General features: G+C 41.1%; 1 protein-coding gene across 4 annotated transcripts in view; it reads right to left on the reverse strand.

Moving 5' to 3' along the window:
• The window catches only part of NCOA7 (nuclear receptor coactivator 7), a 152,064-nt gene that overhangs the window by 117,227 nt on the left and 21,839 nt on the right, over nucleotides 1–12,998 (reverse strand). The gene's annotated exons all lie outside the window — the stretch shown is intronic.

Raw genomic sequence — 12,998 nt, forward strand, 5'->3', positions numbered from 1 at the left:
CCCACCCCTGCAACCCTCACCTATGTTTCCCAGAAGCAACCCGATTTAAACCTGTAATAAGAGGTTGTCTCCAGATCAACCTTCCTTAAATACCACTTTCATCATGCCATGCCCCTGCTCAAAAATTCCCAATATCTATTTACTGCCTGGTTCACTAATCTAAACTGTCTGCACAGCATTAACCCTTCCTAAAATCTGTCTTTTCACCCTGAATGTGTCTCAAAGTAAAAGCAAAGAATTTTCATTAATCAAAATTATTTATTAATCCATCTCAACTCCATAAACAATTTAATTCACAATATATATTACAGGGAAGGTACGGTGATAAGTATCAGAGACCAAAGATAAAGAAAACATGATATTTGGCCTAATGAAATTTATTGTCTTGCAAGGGAGACACTTAGGATTTCAGATCAATGGGATGCAAATCACTATGAAGAAGGCACAGGGCCTAGAGGAAGAACACTTAGCCTTATGCAGGGCCCACCCCACCGCAATCCCCACATACACCAAGATCTCAAGGATGAGGATGGGCTCCTGGTTAAACGGTACAGGAAGCAAGTCCAGCTTGAACAAAAACAAGGAGACACAATATTTCTCTGTTGGTCCAGGATCAAATGTGAAGCAGGGCAACAGTGGGAGGTGAGGATGAAGACATAGGCAAGATTAGGGTCATGAAGACCTTTCATGTCATGCTGAAGAGTGTGACATTATGTGCTGCCACCCCCTTCCCTGCACCTATGTCAGCACCTATGTCACTAAGTGATCATGCTGACCCAAGGGCACCACTCCCGGCAGACATCACCAAAGGGAAGGAGGGAGTGTAACATATACAGATCACAGAGGATGGACTTGAGAGGATTGAGAATGGAGGAAACAGACGCACTAGAAAGATATTACAGTAAAACTAGTAGAGAGAGGAGGGCCCACACTTCAGCCAGCAGTATTTGACACAGAAAGAGGGGGCACAAGTTCAAAAAATATTTAGGAGGCAAATGAGTTCAGATTTGGTGAACATGTAGACAACATGGGACAGAAAGGAATGATAAACGCTTTCCAAGTTTCTGCTTCAGGGACTGGGTAGACTGGGAAACCACAGATATGATACAATCTACAGGAAGTGGTATGCATTTGGAGGGGGAAGCAGAAACAGATGAAAGATCAGTTTTGGACATGCTGCCTGTGAGTGCGCATGGGATGTGGGATAGTCAACTGGAAACATTCACCAGATGTTTGATTTCATGTAAAGCACAGGAGTGCAGTGAGGGCTAGAGAAAAAGATTTAGAAATTATCAACATATGGTTGTAGTTAAGGAAAAAAGAAAAAGGAAAAGAAAAAAAAAAAACAGTACGATGATAACACCCTGCAGGTATGACAACGATGCACAGGGTCCTGTATGGAAACAATGGATGACACAGTTTCAACTCTTACTGCTTTATCTCCATGGCTTTGACATGGTGGTGCCCTCAAGGGATATACCAACCATTAGGGAAAATAAGATGAGTGTCAGGTCAATGGGATACAATTGGTTGAACTAACTCCACAATAAAATGTGGAGTTAGTAACCTGGAGCTGTCCAAACAATAACACTAAGAATCCAGAAGACACAAAGTTCAATTTTGATTGAGGTGACAAAGTAAACCTTCTAGGGTGGTGAGGATTTCAATAAGTAAAGAGGAAAAAGAGACAGCATTCCAGAAAGAGGGAATACCTGAGCATAAGTATGCGCATGAAAAGGGCAAGATGGGCAGAGTAGCTACCGGGCAGAGAAAGAAAACCAACCACGATGGCTACCTTCTGTTAAGTCACTATTTCAACGTATTATCCCCATGTTCTCTCCTTTAATCCTTACACCCACAATATGAGTTAGGTATCCTTACTTCCATTAAACTGAGGCTGAGAGATACTAATTTCCCTAGTTCAACATTACCAGCCTTGGTGGAGCAGAGATTTAAATCCAGTTTGGTGTACACTTCAATGTCTTTCAATAACCTTTGGAGCCAGAAAGCATTTGGAGATGAGTTAGAAAGAGTGGTCTGGAATCAGCAGCTTCCAATGCCTCGGCGTAGACTCTACAGGTTAGGACAAATGTACCTGGCCATGAGTAGGATGGGGGTCACTGAGACCTCCAATAGGACTGCCTCAGTGGAGTAGTGGGGGTGGAAGCCATGCCTCAATGAATGAGGGAAGTACTCATTCAAGAACTGTGGTAACAAAGAAAAGACAGTGGCCGAGTGTCCAACTCTCCTAACCTCCATTTCACATGTGGCCTGAACCCACTGGGCTCCTCCCCAACTCTATACCTTAATCCTTACTCTTTTCCCAAGCTTGAAGTAACCTTGCTACACTCCTTCTGACCAGATCCAGCACAAGGGCCCAGTTCTGCTCCCCTGACCAGTCGTGTGTCCTTCTCTCTCGGCCGTGTAAGCGTACTTCACGTGTCACTTATAATCACTTACCGTGAGGCACTTAATCGTACGCTGTGTGACGATGCCACTTCACTTACCCTCCTCAGCCCCAACCAACCAAAGTTCTTCCAAGTCAAAAACCATCATGTTTCATACTTTCCTTATACTTCCCTAAATACCTAACACAGAACTAGGCAGAAAAGCCACATGAAAGCTAAGCAAGGAATTAATCCAGTCCTGGGGATAAGATCAATTATATGGCAAACTGATATCAATCCAAGGATTCCTCCCAAATTAACAATTATTTGGAAATGGAGAATGTAGGTTCAAGCCAGCCTCTCTGGACCAGACAGAATTAGAACACTGGCTTTCTGCCCTGCCCTGGGCCAGGTGGTTTATTTTAAAGTTCCTCTCCTGCATGCCACCATATGTGATGATCTCTGTTTATTAGATTTCCCCTCATGAATAAAAATGAAGTCATAACAATCTAATTGGAAAATTTTTATATTGCAGGCTGAGCCAGAAACTAATATGTGGTTCTACTGGAAAAATATTGACAAAAATAAGTACAAGAGGAAAAGATGAAATGATCCAAGTACTGACATCTGGTGCTGCTGTGTCTGTTTAGAACTGGCAGAGCTCTTTCTCCATTTTCTATATGATAAATAAAAAAAATCCAAATCTTTGGTTTCTTTTAAATTTCTGGGAATTTATACATTTCTTAAACAAGACAGATGCAGTTCTTTCAGGTCTAGACATACCAACAGATTAACCAGAAAGAGATCAGCAAAGGATGCTATGAAAATGATTTGCACAGCGCACCACCCAGCAGCTTTCATGCTTCAGTGAAGAAGCAGACCTTTAAATCAATCTCTAATGGGAACTACATTTTCCATTGTAAGTGGTTATAATGGGCTTCTTAAAAGCCCTTTTTTCATTTAATGCTGACTTTCTCCTCACATCAATAAACTCTAGACTCGTCCAAACGCTGAATTACAAGAGTCTCCTGCATTTACAGTGTATTACATTTTTACATTTATGATGTATTACATTTACAGTGTATTACATAATTACAAGAGTCTCCTGCATTTACGGTGTATGAGGGAACACAAGATGTATCTTCTATCTAAATATTTTTTTGTAATCTTAAATCAGGATGGTCAATTTAAACCTACATTCAGTTCATTATTCAAAAAAACAAAAAACAAAAAGAAACCAGCACATACAAAATCCTTACCTCATAAGAGCTGTGTTGAAGACAAAGTATTTTCTGTGTCACCAGCAAATGTTTGATGCTCCCCATGACACCACTTAGAAGGGATTTAAGGACAGAGCTACCAGACTCCCTAACTACATCAAACCAGTGTGGACCCACACAGCCCAGTGTGGACCCACACAGCCCAGTGCGGCTTTTTGGCTTCACATCTACACTGCAGCTCCTTGTTCATTCAGGTATAACCAGCGAGGACTAGAAAAACACCAGAGCACCCATGATGTCCATCAATTGTTTTCCCAACAACAGGTTTCCTATTATACAAATGAAATAATGACAACATGCTTTAAGGCTTGGTCACACTAAATTTGGCCACATAAGGAACAGACCAAAATGTACCGTTCTATGCAGACATTTCCTCCTAGAAAATAACTTAGACTTATACTGAAATATGACAGGTGTTCAGTCTTTCTCAAAGCCATACTCTCATCTAAACACATAAAGGGTATTCAAATATCAGTGTTAACCAAGGTCAGAAATTTGAATACTCTTTTTAACAAGAAACCTGGGAAGAAAGACGCAGAAATAGAACAAAAGTCTGCCACAAACATGTAGGGGGAGCATCTAGGAGATAACGCCCCCAGATAAACAAATGTGTGTCACAGAAGCAAAGCAACAGAAAACAGAACTTAATGGCAACAAAGAACTAAAAAGTTATGCCTGAATCAAGGTGATGATCAAGGACAGGCCAGTGGTCTATCACTTGAATGGGACAAATGCAATGGATGGCAAAATGACTGGAGACCTCATCAACTCTTACTCCATTATTCTTTGCCTAGGGAAATGAAATTAGACCTGAAAAGAATTAAACAAATGTGGGTTTCAGTGCTCTTTTACCTAAGATGAGTACAGAGGTTTCATCCAATCTCCTAGATACTCTAAATGAAGAACCAACTCTGGGCTAGGCAGATCACTTTATAAGTTCTCTCCAGGAAGAGAACGTGCAAATGAGATTTCTAAAACATCACTGGCAGGGTCAGGAGTTGTTGAATATGTGGAAAACGCCAAAAGCCTGACAAAAGGCAAATACTTTTTAATTTTCAACAAAATAGAAAAGGGAGTGTGCAAATTACACACTGGAGAACGTCACATAGATCCGTGGCAAAACTTTAGACGTGATCATTAAAGGCAGCTTGGCAAGGACTCAGAAGAGGAGACAGTGAACCCTGAGATCCAGAATGTTCACAGACAACCAACCATTCAGCAGAACAACAACAACAAACAAGCAGATCCCTTTTTGAAGCATCTACCGTGGACCAAGTACTCTGCTGGAGAAACAAAGATGAAGACAGCACTCACAGGCCAGGAAGCTCAGGTGGAACAGGCAACGGACACCCATCAGCTGGTAAGACGAGTGGTCCGATATTGGTGGGTACAAGGAACCACACAGCATAGAGTGGAAGCAACGACTCTGCCAGGAAGGGAAGGAGGGTCAGGGAAACTCCACAGATGATGCCAGAGCTGGACTATGAGGCAGGAACAGGAGTTTGATCCTGAATGCAGAAGAGGTTGGTCTCACTAGGCAGAAAGAGGATGGTACGAGCCATCGGGAGGGAATACGTGGTACACAGGGAGGCCTGCGTGGTCTGCTGTGGCTCTCGTATAGGGCTGGTAGAGGGGAGGAAGTTCAGAGAATGGTGGCCTGGCCAAATTATACTGACCTAATTTCCCTCTTGGACATAGTTACTGTTCCAGTGCCTCAAGGAAATTAGGTAACCACTGTGTAACTGTACTTAAAAGGCACTTGATAAGTTTCTCTTGACCTGCTTATGAATAAGATTGAGAAATGTGGCCTAGACATGGATGGATGCTTCTATGATTAGATGCATTACAGAAAGCACTGAACCACTGTACCAAGAGGTATGTGCTGACCAACTGACTGGCCTCAACCCAGAGCTGTGAGCTGACCTCCAACTTCAACCTGGAGGGAAGATGTTAACAGCTTAATGCAGCGTTCGTCCTTAAGCCTTGTCCTCATCAGTAAAATCACCACTGACATGAATGAAAACAGGGGCCTCATTAGACCTTTGGAGGGATAAATACCATCCTGGATAACAGCATTTCAATTCAGACAGACATCAGCTACCTGTAGATTAATTTGGGGCTCTACATCTGGGAGAGGTGCTAAGGAATGAGAGAAAGGGAGAACCCAACACTAGCACAAGTGAATATGACCTGCAGTTTGAGGTGACAGTAAGATCCACATACCCAGTGGTGCGATGCCACTGCTTCCCAACCCCTCCCGCCCCACCTTGGCCAAAACGAAACAAAACCACTAATGCAATCAGCCCAGAATAAAAAAGACTATGGTCATCTGTCCCACCCTTCTTGAGGATTAGAATACATCAAGATTACTGCACTTAGCTCTGGGTCTCCCACTACCGTATAGGAGAAATATAAGGAACCTGGAACAAACAGAATGATTAAGTAACATAAAATTAAACTTTAAGAATAGTAGTTGGGCTTCCCTGGTGGCGCAGTGGTTGAAAATCTGCCTGCTAATGCAGGGGACATGGGTTCGAGCCCTGGCCTGGGAGGATCCCACATGTCATGGAGCAACTAGGCCCATGAGCCACAACTACTGAGCCTGCGCGTCTGGAGCCTGTGCTCTGCAACGGGAGAGGCCGCGACAGTGAGAGGCCCACCCACCGCGATGAGGAGTGGCCCCCGCTTGCCGCAACTAGAGAAAGCCCTCGTACAGAAACGAAGACCCAACACAGCAAAAATAAATTAATTAATTAATAAACTCCTACCCCCAATATCTTAAAAAAAAAAAAAAAGAATAGTAGTCAAAGGAGCTGGTCAGGGTTAGCATGGAAAGAGTTGGGAGGAAAGGACAGCTATTTCCAAATACCTCAAGGATCTTATCTGGTAGAGGATTTAGCCTTGTACCAATGGAACTTCAAGGGTGTGCCTAGGACCAGGCACCGGATACTGAGGGAGAGGCGTCTTGGCTCAACATAAGGGCTTGATGCAAAGAGCTGTCTCTAGAGACAGCAGCTTCCTAATCGCCAAAGATGACTGAGCACAAGCTGCACAACCATTCTGTGGGGTCCCTGCAGACTGGCAGTTCTCAACCTTATCAAAAAATCAACACCCCTCACCTAAATAAATACAGTTGCCCCTTGAACAACAGGGGTTTGAACCTCGTAGTTCCACTTATACTCATAATTTTTCCAGTAACTATAGTACAGTCCTACAGGATCCTCGGACATAGAGGAACTGCATACACAGAGGGCCCACTGTGAGTTATACACAGTTTTTTACCTACATGGAGGATTGGTGCTCCTAACCCCCCACATTTTTCAAGGGTCAACTGTATATAAGTATTTTATAACATGCCCTTTATAATGCTGAGCTGAAGTTGATAGATAATATAACCCATTTAACACACTGAATTTTATGAAGTCGATGTAATGCCCCAAAGGAAAGTAACTGATAACAGGTAGTTCAGTATGTAAATTCTCAGGTTTCAAAAATCAGTATAACGCCAAAAGAAAAGTAGCTTACAACAGGTAAGTTATAAGTTAATAATTTATAATAATAAAGTAAATTCTCAGGCACAATTTCATTAGAAGACACAACAAAACACTCAGATGCTTATACCAACTTATTTAGGACAAGTTTAGCTATAGGTGAAATAAGATGAGAAATAATTTCACTACATATGAGTGGTACAGGAAGGTGAAAGGGCAGAGGTGAGAGGGTGGGAGGGGGTGGGTGACGGGTAGGTGGGGGTGCACAGAACATTAGAATAAACGCTAGTGCTATAAATAATAATCAGAATTTCTATATGTAGTAATTTAGAACCAATCTCTTTCTTTTCTTTAGAATGTCCTAATAAATATTCATGTAGGTCCTACAGATGACATGAAATTGGAAATATAAGGACATTTATTTGTTGTCTAGGACTGTCCTGATCACTGCAGGGCACTTGGTGCCTCTGCTTCCCCCAGCTAAATGCTAGTGCCCCTCCCCAGGAACCATACCAACCAAATGCACCCCAGTGGGGAACACTACACTCACTGAAAACCACTGTTACAGAGGAAAGTCAAGTTCCATGGATAAACTAACATTTTTAATTAAATTTTTTTAATTTCAAAAAGTCCTTCAAAGCTGAGATCTTACAAACACCACACACCTGAGTCATTCTCTGTTTTCAAGATTCTCTGCGCTTTACCTGACTAACCCCTCGGACTCTTATTATTAAGGCAGCATAGCACCCTTAAAGCAGGACAAGCCCAGCTGGAATCCAGACTCTACCAACTCCCAGGTATGTAGTCTTGGGCAAGTTACTCAATTTCTCTAGACCCCAGTTTCCTTATCTGTAAAAGGCCTGGTATAGAGATGAAATGTGTCCAAGAGCTATCTATCGAGTCTAGCACCCCATGGAACAGAGAATTCTCTCCATTGAGATTTCAACAATCCCATATGTTCCTGTGTTCATGAAAGTTACACCTACCTTCATCAGCACCTGGAGAGCCAGATTCAAATTTGCCCCTAAACAGAAACATTAGGTCATGAACTAACTCAAGCCAGGCAGCCCGGGTGAATGAATGTAGAGATGACAGCAAGCAGCAACAGTTAAAACATTTACTGAACATTAACCATATGCACCAGATATTTTTGTTCAATGCTATTACACACACTGTTTAATCTTTATGACTATATGAGAGTTCATATTCTCAATCCTTTTTAGATAAAGAATCTGAAATTTAGAAAGGTTGAAACATTTATTCAAGGTCAAACAGCCATAAAAGTTAGAGCCAGAATGATCAGCTTTATCTAATGCCAAAGTCAGAACCACTCATAATGGCCTCTAATGCGAGGCAATATTACTACACAGAATTTTCACGTCAACTGCCTGGTTCTTTCCAGATTTACCCACCATTAAAAGAACAAGAGGGTGAACACCAGTTTCCTGGTCAATTGTCTTTTAGGACATCGATCCTGAACTGTATTCAGGTTAGTCACTGCTATTCATTAATAAATGCACTGCACTGAACATGTTCAAGCATTTAATAAACATTTATTGCACTGAATTAGACTTTTAAAGAGCTAACTGGAAAGCACATTCCCTTAATTCACTAAATTAAGTGAATTACCTCTTAAGTTTTATGGACAGAAGTAATAATATAACTTTGAATATGCCAGAAATATTTTCCTTAGCAGTTGGCAAATTTTTTTTGTTTCTGTTGTTTTGAAAAGTAATCTTCTGCCAATCCAATTATTTCCCTGCTGAAAACTAAATTAGTAAATACAAAGAATCAGAATTTAAAAATGGAATTTTGATCATTTTAAAAAATGTTCTTTATTGATTTTAAGTTACAAAAGTCCCTTTTTTTTTTTAGGGGCTAAAACCGAAGGTCCTTTTTAGAACTAAAAATTATGATTCTATGAACTTCTACCAGAGGTTTTTAATATACTGCTATACTGCATACATTCTCTAATTAATACTTATAAGGATATAAGAATTCAGTCTTGTACAGTTTTCTACCTGTACACAAAGACAAACAGGAAAAATATGCAGAAAGTCATATAAAAAGTTATTGGAGACAATGAAAACAGAACAGAGTCTGCTCTGCTGATCTCACGTCTCAACCATAAGAGGAAACTTCCTCTTTCTCACCATGAGTCACTATTTATTGGTTGTCTGCTCTATGCATATGATTGTCCCTACCCTCACAAGAGTTGAAAAAAATCTGGTGCCTGCGTCACCACAGAGGTAGTTTCTAGGGACACTCCCTACCATTGCTCCAGTACTGTAAGATCACTTCAGATCATCTCTAAGGTAAGTCTAAAGGTGGTAGGCTCCAAACAGCATCAATAAACAAACAGGTGACATGGGAGGAAAAGTTTGTCTTCAATTACTTCTGGAATTCATTTTAATATTATTCGACAGACCCACTGCTAAAATCCTAGGATCTCTGGCCTATTTGACTTTTCTTGCAGATATCTTCTAGCCCTGGCCCAAAAGGAATTTTAAAAAAAAGAAAAAAGTTCCACAGTCTTCTGGAGTCTCTACTAGTATAGAACTCAAGCCTATTCCCCAAGGCCTTCCAGAGAGTAGGCACCAATGTGAATCACTACACCAGCTGCCTTTGCTCACAGCAAATGCCATCACTGCTGCAGGGGTTCTGGTCTTGCATCATGCCACAACTCCTTCAATTTTAGGACAGAAATAAGTGTGGCCAGTGGTTACTACTAATTATTATTATTATTATTATTTGATGCGAGGTATCTATTTGATGGATCTGAATTAGGATTAATTGATGCAAACAAAACCAATAAAATTTGATGGATGAAAGATGTAATAAATGGAATACCTTTCCAAAGAACATATAGTATATGGGTTGCAAACACTAGTTTCCAAGAATTAGAGTGTCTTTTGAGACTGTGAAGAGACATGAAGTTCACTTTACCAGGTAAGTTGCCAGTTCACTGAGGAAAAGTCACATGCTTCTTTGTTCTCATGTGGATGGTACTGGCAATTGAATGCTATTTTCAAAATACACTGGCATACACCCAATATGTGTAAAAATGCAAAATAAAAAATGATTGAATTATCACCCTTTTTAATACGCTTTCAGCATATTTATTTACATGGAATGTACAGGTGGCAATAAACAATTTACACTTACTCCAAAATAGTGCCTTGTCAGATACTGACAAGCAATCTCTTCAATCGGTAAGCTTACTAAGAACCTGTTTTATGCCTATCACTGTACAATTTATCTAAAACCTATGCATATAAAGAGGACTCAATACACTCTGAGAAAACTTAGATTTTTGACAAGGAAATAAAATCTACAAAAATAAAACAATCAGAAAAAAAGGATATGATAGAAAGTAATGCCAAATAAAATTTGTTATGCACAGAGAAGTACCAATGGAAAGAAAAGGGCCAGGTCACATAGGCCAGTGTTCTTAGGGAAGGTGTCTGAAGTGGGACAACACCAAAAACAACCATTCTGGTTATAGTTCAACAGTGCTACCCAATGAACAGTCATATCTATAAACCAGAAAGAGTTTTATCGTTAATGAAAATGTTCTCTATCAGAGCATGCTCAAGAGGACTGGAATTCTACCCTTCCCTCAGATGTGTAAGGCAAAAACGGAGAGGCGCATGCAGTGCTTTGGTTAGTACGGCACAAAATGTGGGAAATATGCAAACGTGGGTTCAGGAAGGAGCATAGTGAAAAGTGCTACGGGGCAGGAAATCTGCTCAACACAAAATTAAACCAGCATCAGGAAGTAGTGTAACCTCTTCTTTGAAAAAAATTATGCATATGGGGCTTCCCTGGTGGCGCAGTGGTTGGGAGTCCACCTGCTGATGCAGGGGATGTGGGTTCGTGCCCCGGTCAGGGAGGATCCCACATGCCACGGAGCGGCTGGGCCCATGAGCCATGGCCGCTGGGCCTGCGCGTCCGGAGCCTGTGTTCCGCAGTGGGAGAGGTCACAGCAGTGAGAGGCCCGCGTACCGCAAAAAAAAAAAATTATGTGTATGATATTCAATTCTAATTTTCCAAGAGATTGGGTTAAGAAACCAACTCTATGGTTTAAGTATGTTTTCTTTTAAAGGTTTATTAAGTTGTTTGATATAAAAGTTCTTACAGAATTCAAAAGAAAATGGGCTCTTTGGCCATTTGGCCAGACTGGATTGTTGTACTCAATTAAGCACTCCCGCCTTGTAAGAGAATTACACATGCAAACCCTCTGCTATGCCACTTTGTGGTGCTTTGCACTAGTACACAGAGTATTCTTCTCTACCCAGTTGGCCATGTGGCTTGTTTTAACCAACAGACTGAGGACTAACAGTGTACCCATTTCAACTTAAGGCTCTAAGAGGCCTGGCAAGTTTCTGTTCTCCACCAGAAAAGTATGCCTCAGGTAGTGGCTTTTCCTTCTTCAGCACGGGTCCCAGAATGAAGATGTGTGGAACAGACCTGAACTCCTACCTCAGCTTTGGAGTCCAGCCCAGGCCTGCTGGACCCAGCCAACAGTAGCCAAACCACAGTCAACCTGCAGATTCATGAATGTGAAATAAATATTTGTGGTTCTAAGCCACTAAGATTTGGAGGCTGTTATGCAGTATTATTACAACAAAAAAACCAACACATCTTTAGAAATATCCTAATCCACAAATTACTTTGTGGATTTTTACCAGGAAGATCAAAGCCACATAGTACATGTTACCATCTATAGGCATAATTCTACCGAGGCCTGGAATACCAAAGCCCAGAGAGAGAAGCAGCCAATTAACAAAAACAGCCAAGAAAGCATCCCTTCCTTCCAGTTGTCATTTACCTCACAACCAATGTGCATGGCTATGGAAGTTTAGCTACAAGGAGGCATCACTTGACACCAAGCGTGACTTATGTACATCTTGGTACATTCACCTACAGACTTTGGTATTATTTATTGTTATGGTTGAACTGTGTCATACCACCCCCCCCCAAAAAATGTTGAAGTTGTATCCACTGTAACCCAGGATGTGACCTTATTTGGAAACAGGGTCACTGCAGATGTAATCAGTTAAGAGGAGGTCATACTGGAGTATGGTGGGCCTCTAATCCAATATGACTGGTGTCCTTATAAGAAGATGGCCATGTGAAGATCAAGACACACAGGAAGAACTCCACGTGAAGACAGAAGCACAGATTAGAGTTAGGCAGCTACAAGCCAAGGAATGCCAAGGACAGCCAGCAAATCACAAGAAGCCAAAAGCAAGAAAGGATTATTTTACAGGCTTCAGAGACATCGTGGCCCTGTCGACACCTTGATTTTAGACTCTACCCTCCAGAATTATAGACAATGAATTCCTGTTGTTTGAGGCTACCCAGTTTTTGGTAATTGTCAGAGCAGCTCTAGGAAACATTCACTTATCTTAAATCTTATATACTATCACTGTTCCAAAAGGATACTACCTCAAACATATTATTATTTCCCCATCATGTCTATTCTGCCACTTTCTCATATAATTTAAAGGAAACGTGGGCATATGATTGAGAGCATCGGTAAATATTATTTTGAGAATTACAGCAGAAAGCTCACATAGTTAACATCTGTACCCAGGAGACAATTCAAGCACAGTTTATTGAGTAGATGGACTAAGAACTGACCTGATTATCAGGGAAAATTCTTAACATAAAATGAGTTTTGAAATCTTCTGAGAATGTAGCATCACCATTGTGGCATGCCACTCTTACCACACTTTAGCAATTTTAATCTAACAAACTCATACTGCTACATTTCTCACACACACTTATGCTGTCTTGTACCATTTTCTAATTAATGGCTCCTCATGCCCATATTC

The sequence above is a fragment of the Mesoplodon densirostris genome, chromosome 12 (assembly GCF_025265405.1).
Source record: "Mesoplodon densirostris isolate mMesDen1 chromosome 12, mMesDen1 primary haplotype, whole genome shotgun sequence".
Taxonomy (NCBI): Eukaryota; Metazoa; Chordata; class Mammalia; order Artiodactyla; family Ziphiidae; genus Mesoplodon; species Mesoplodon densirostris.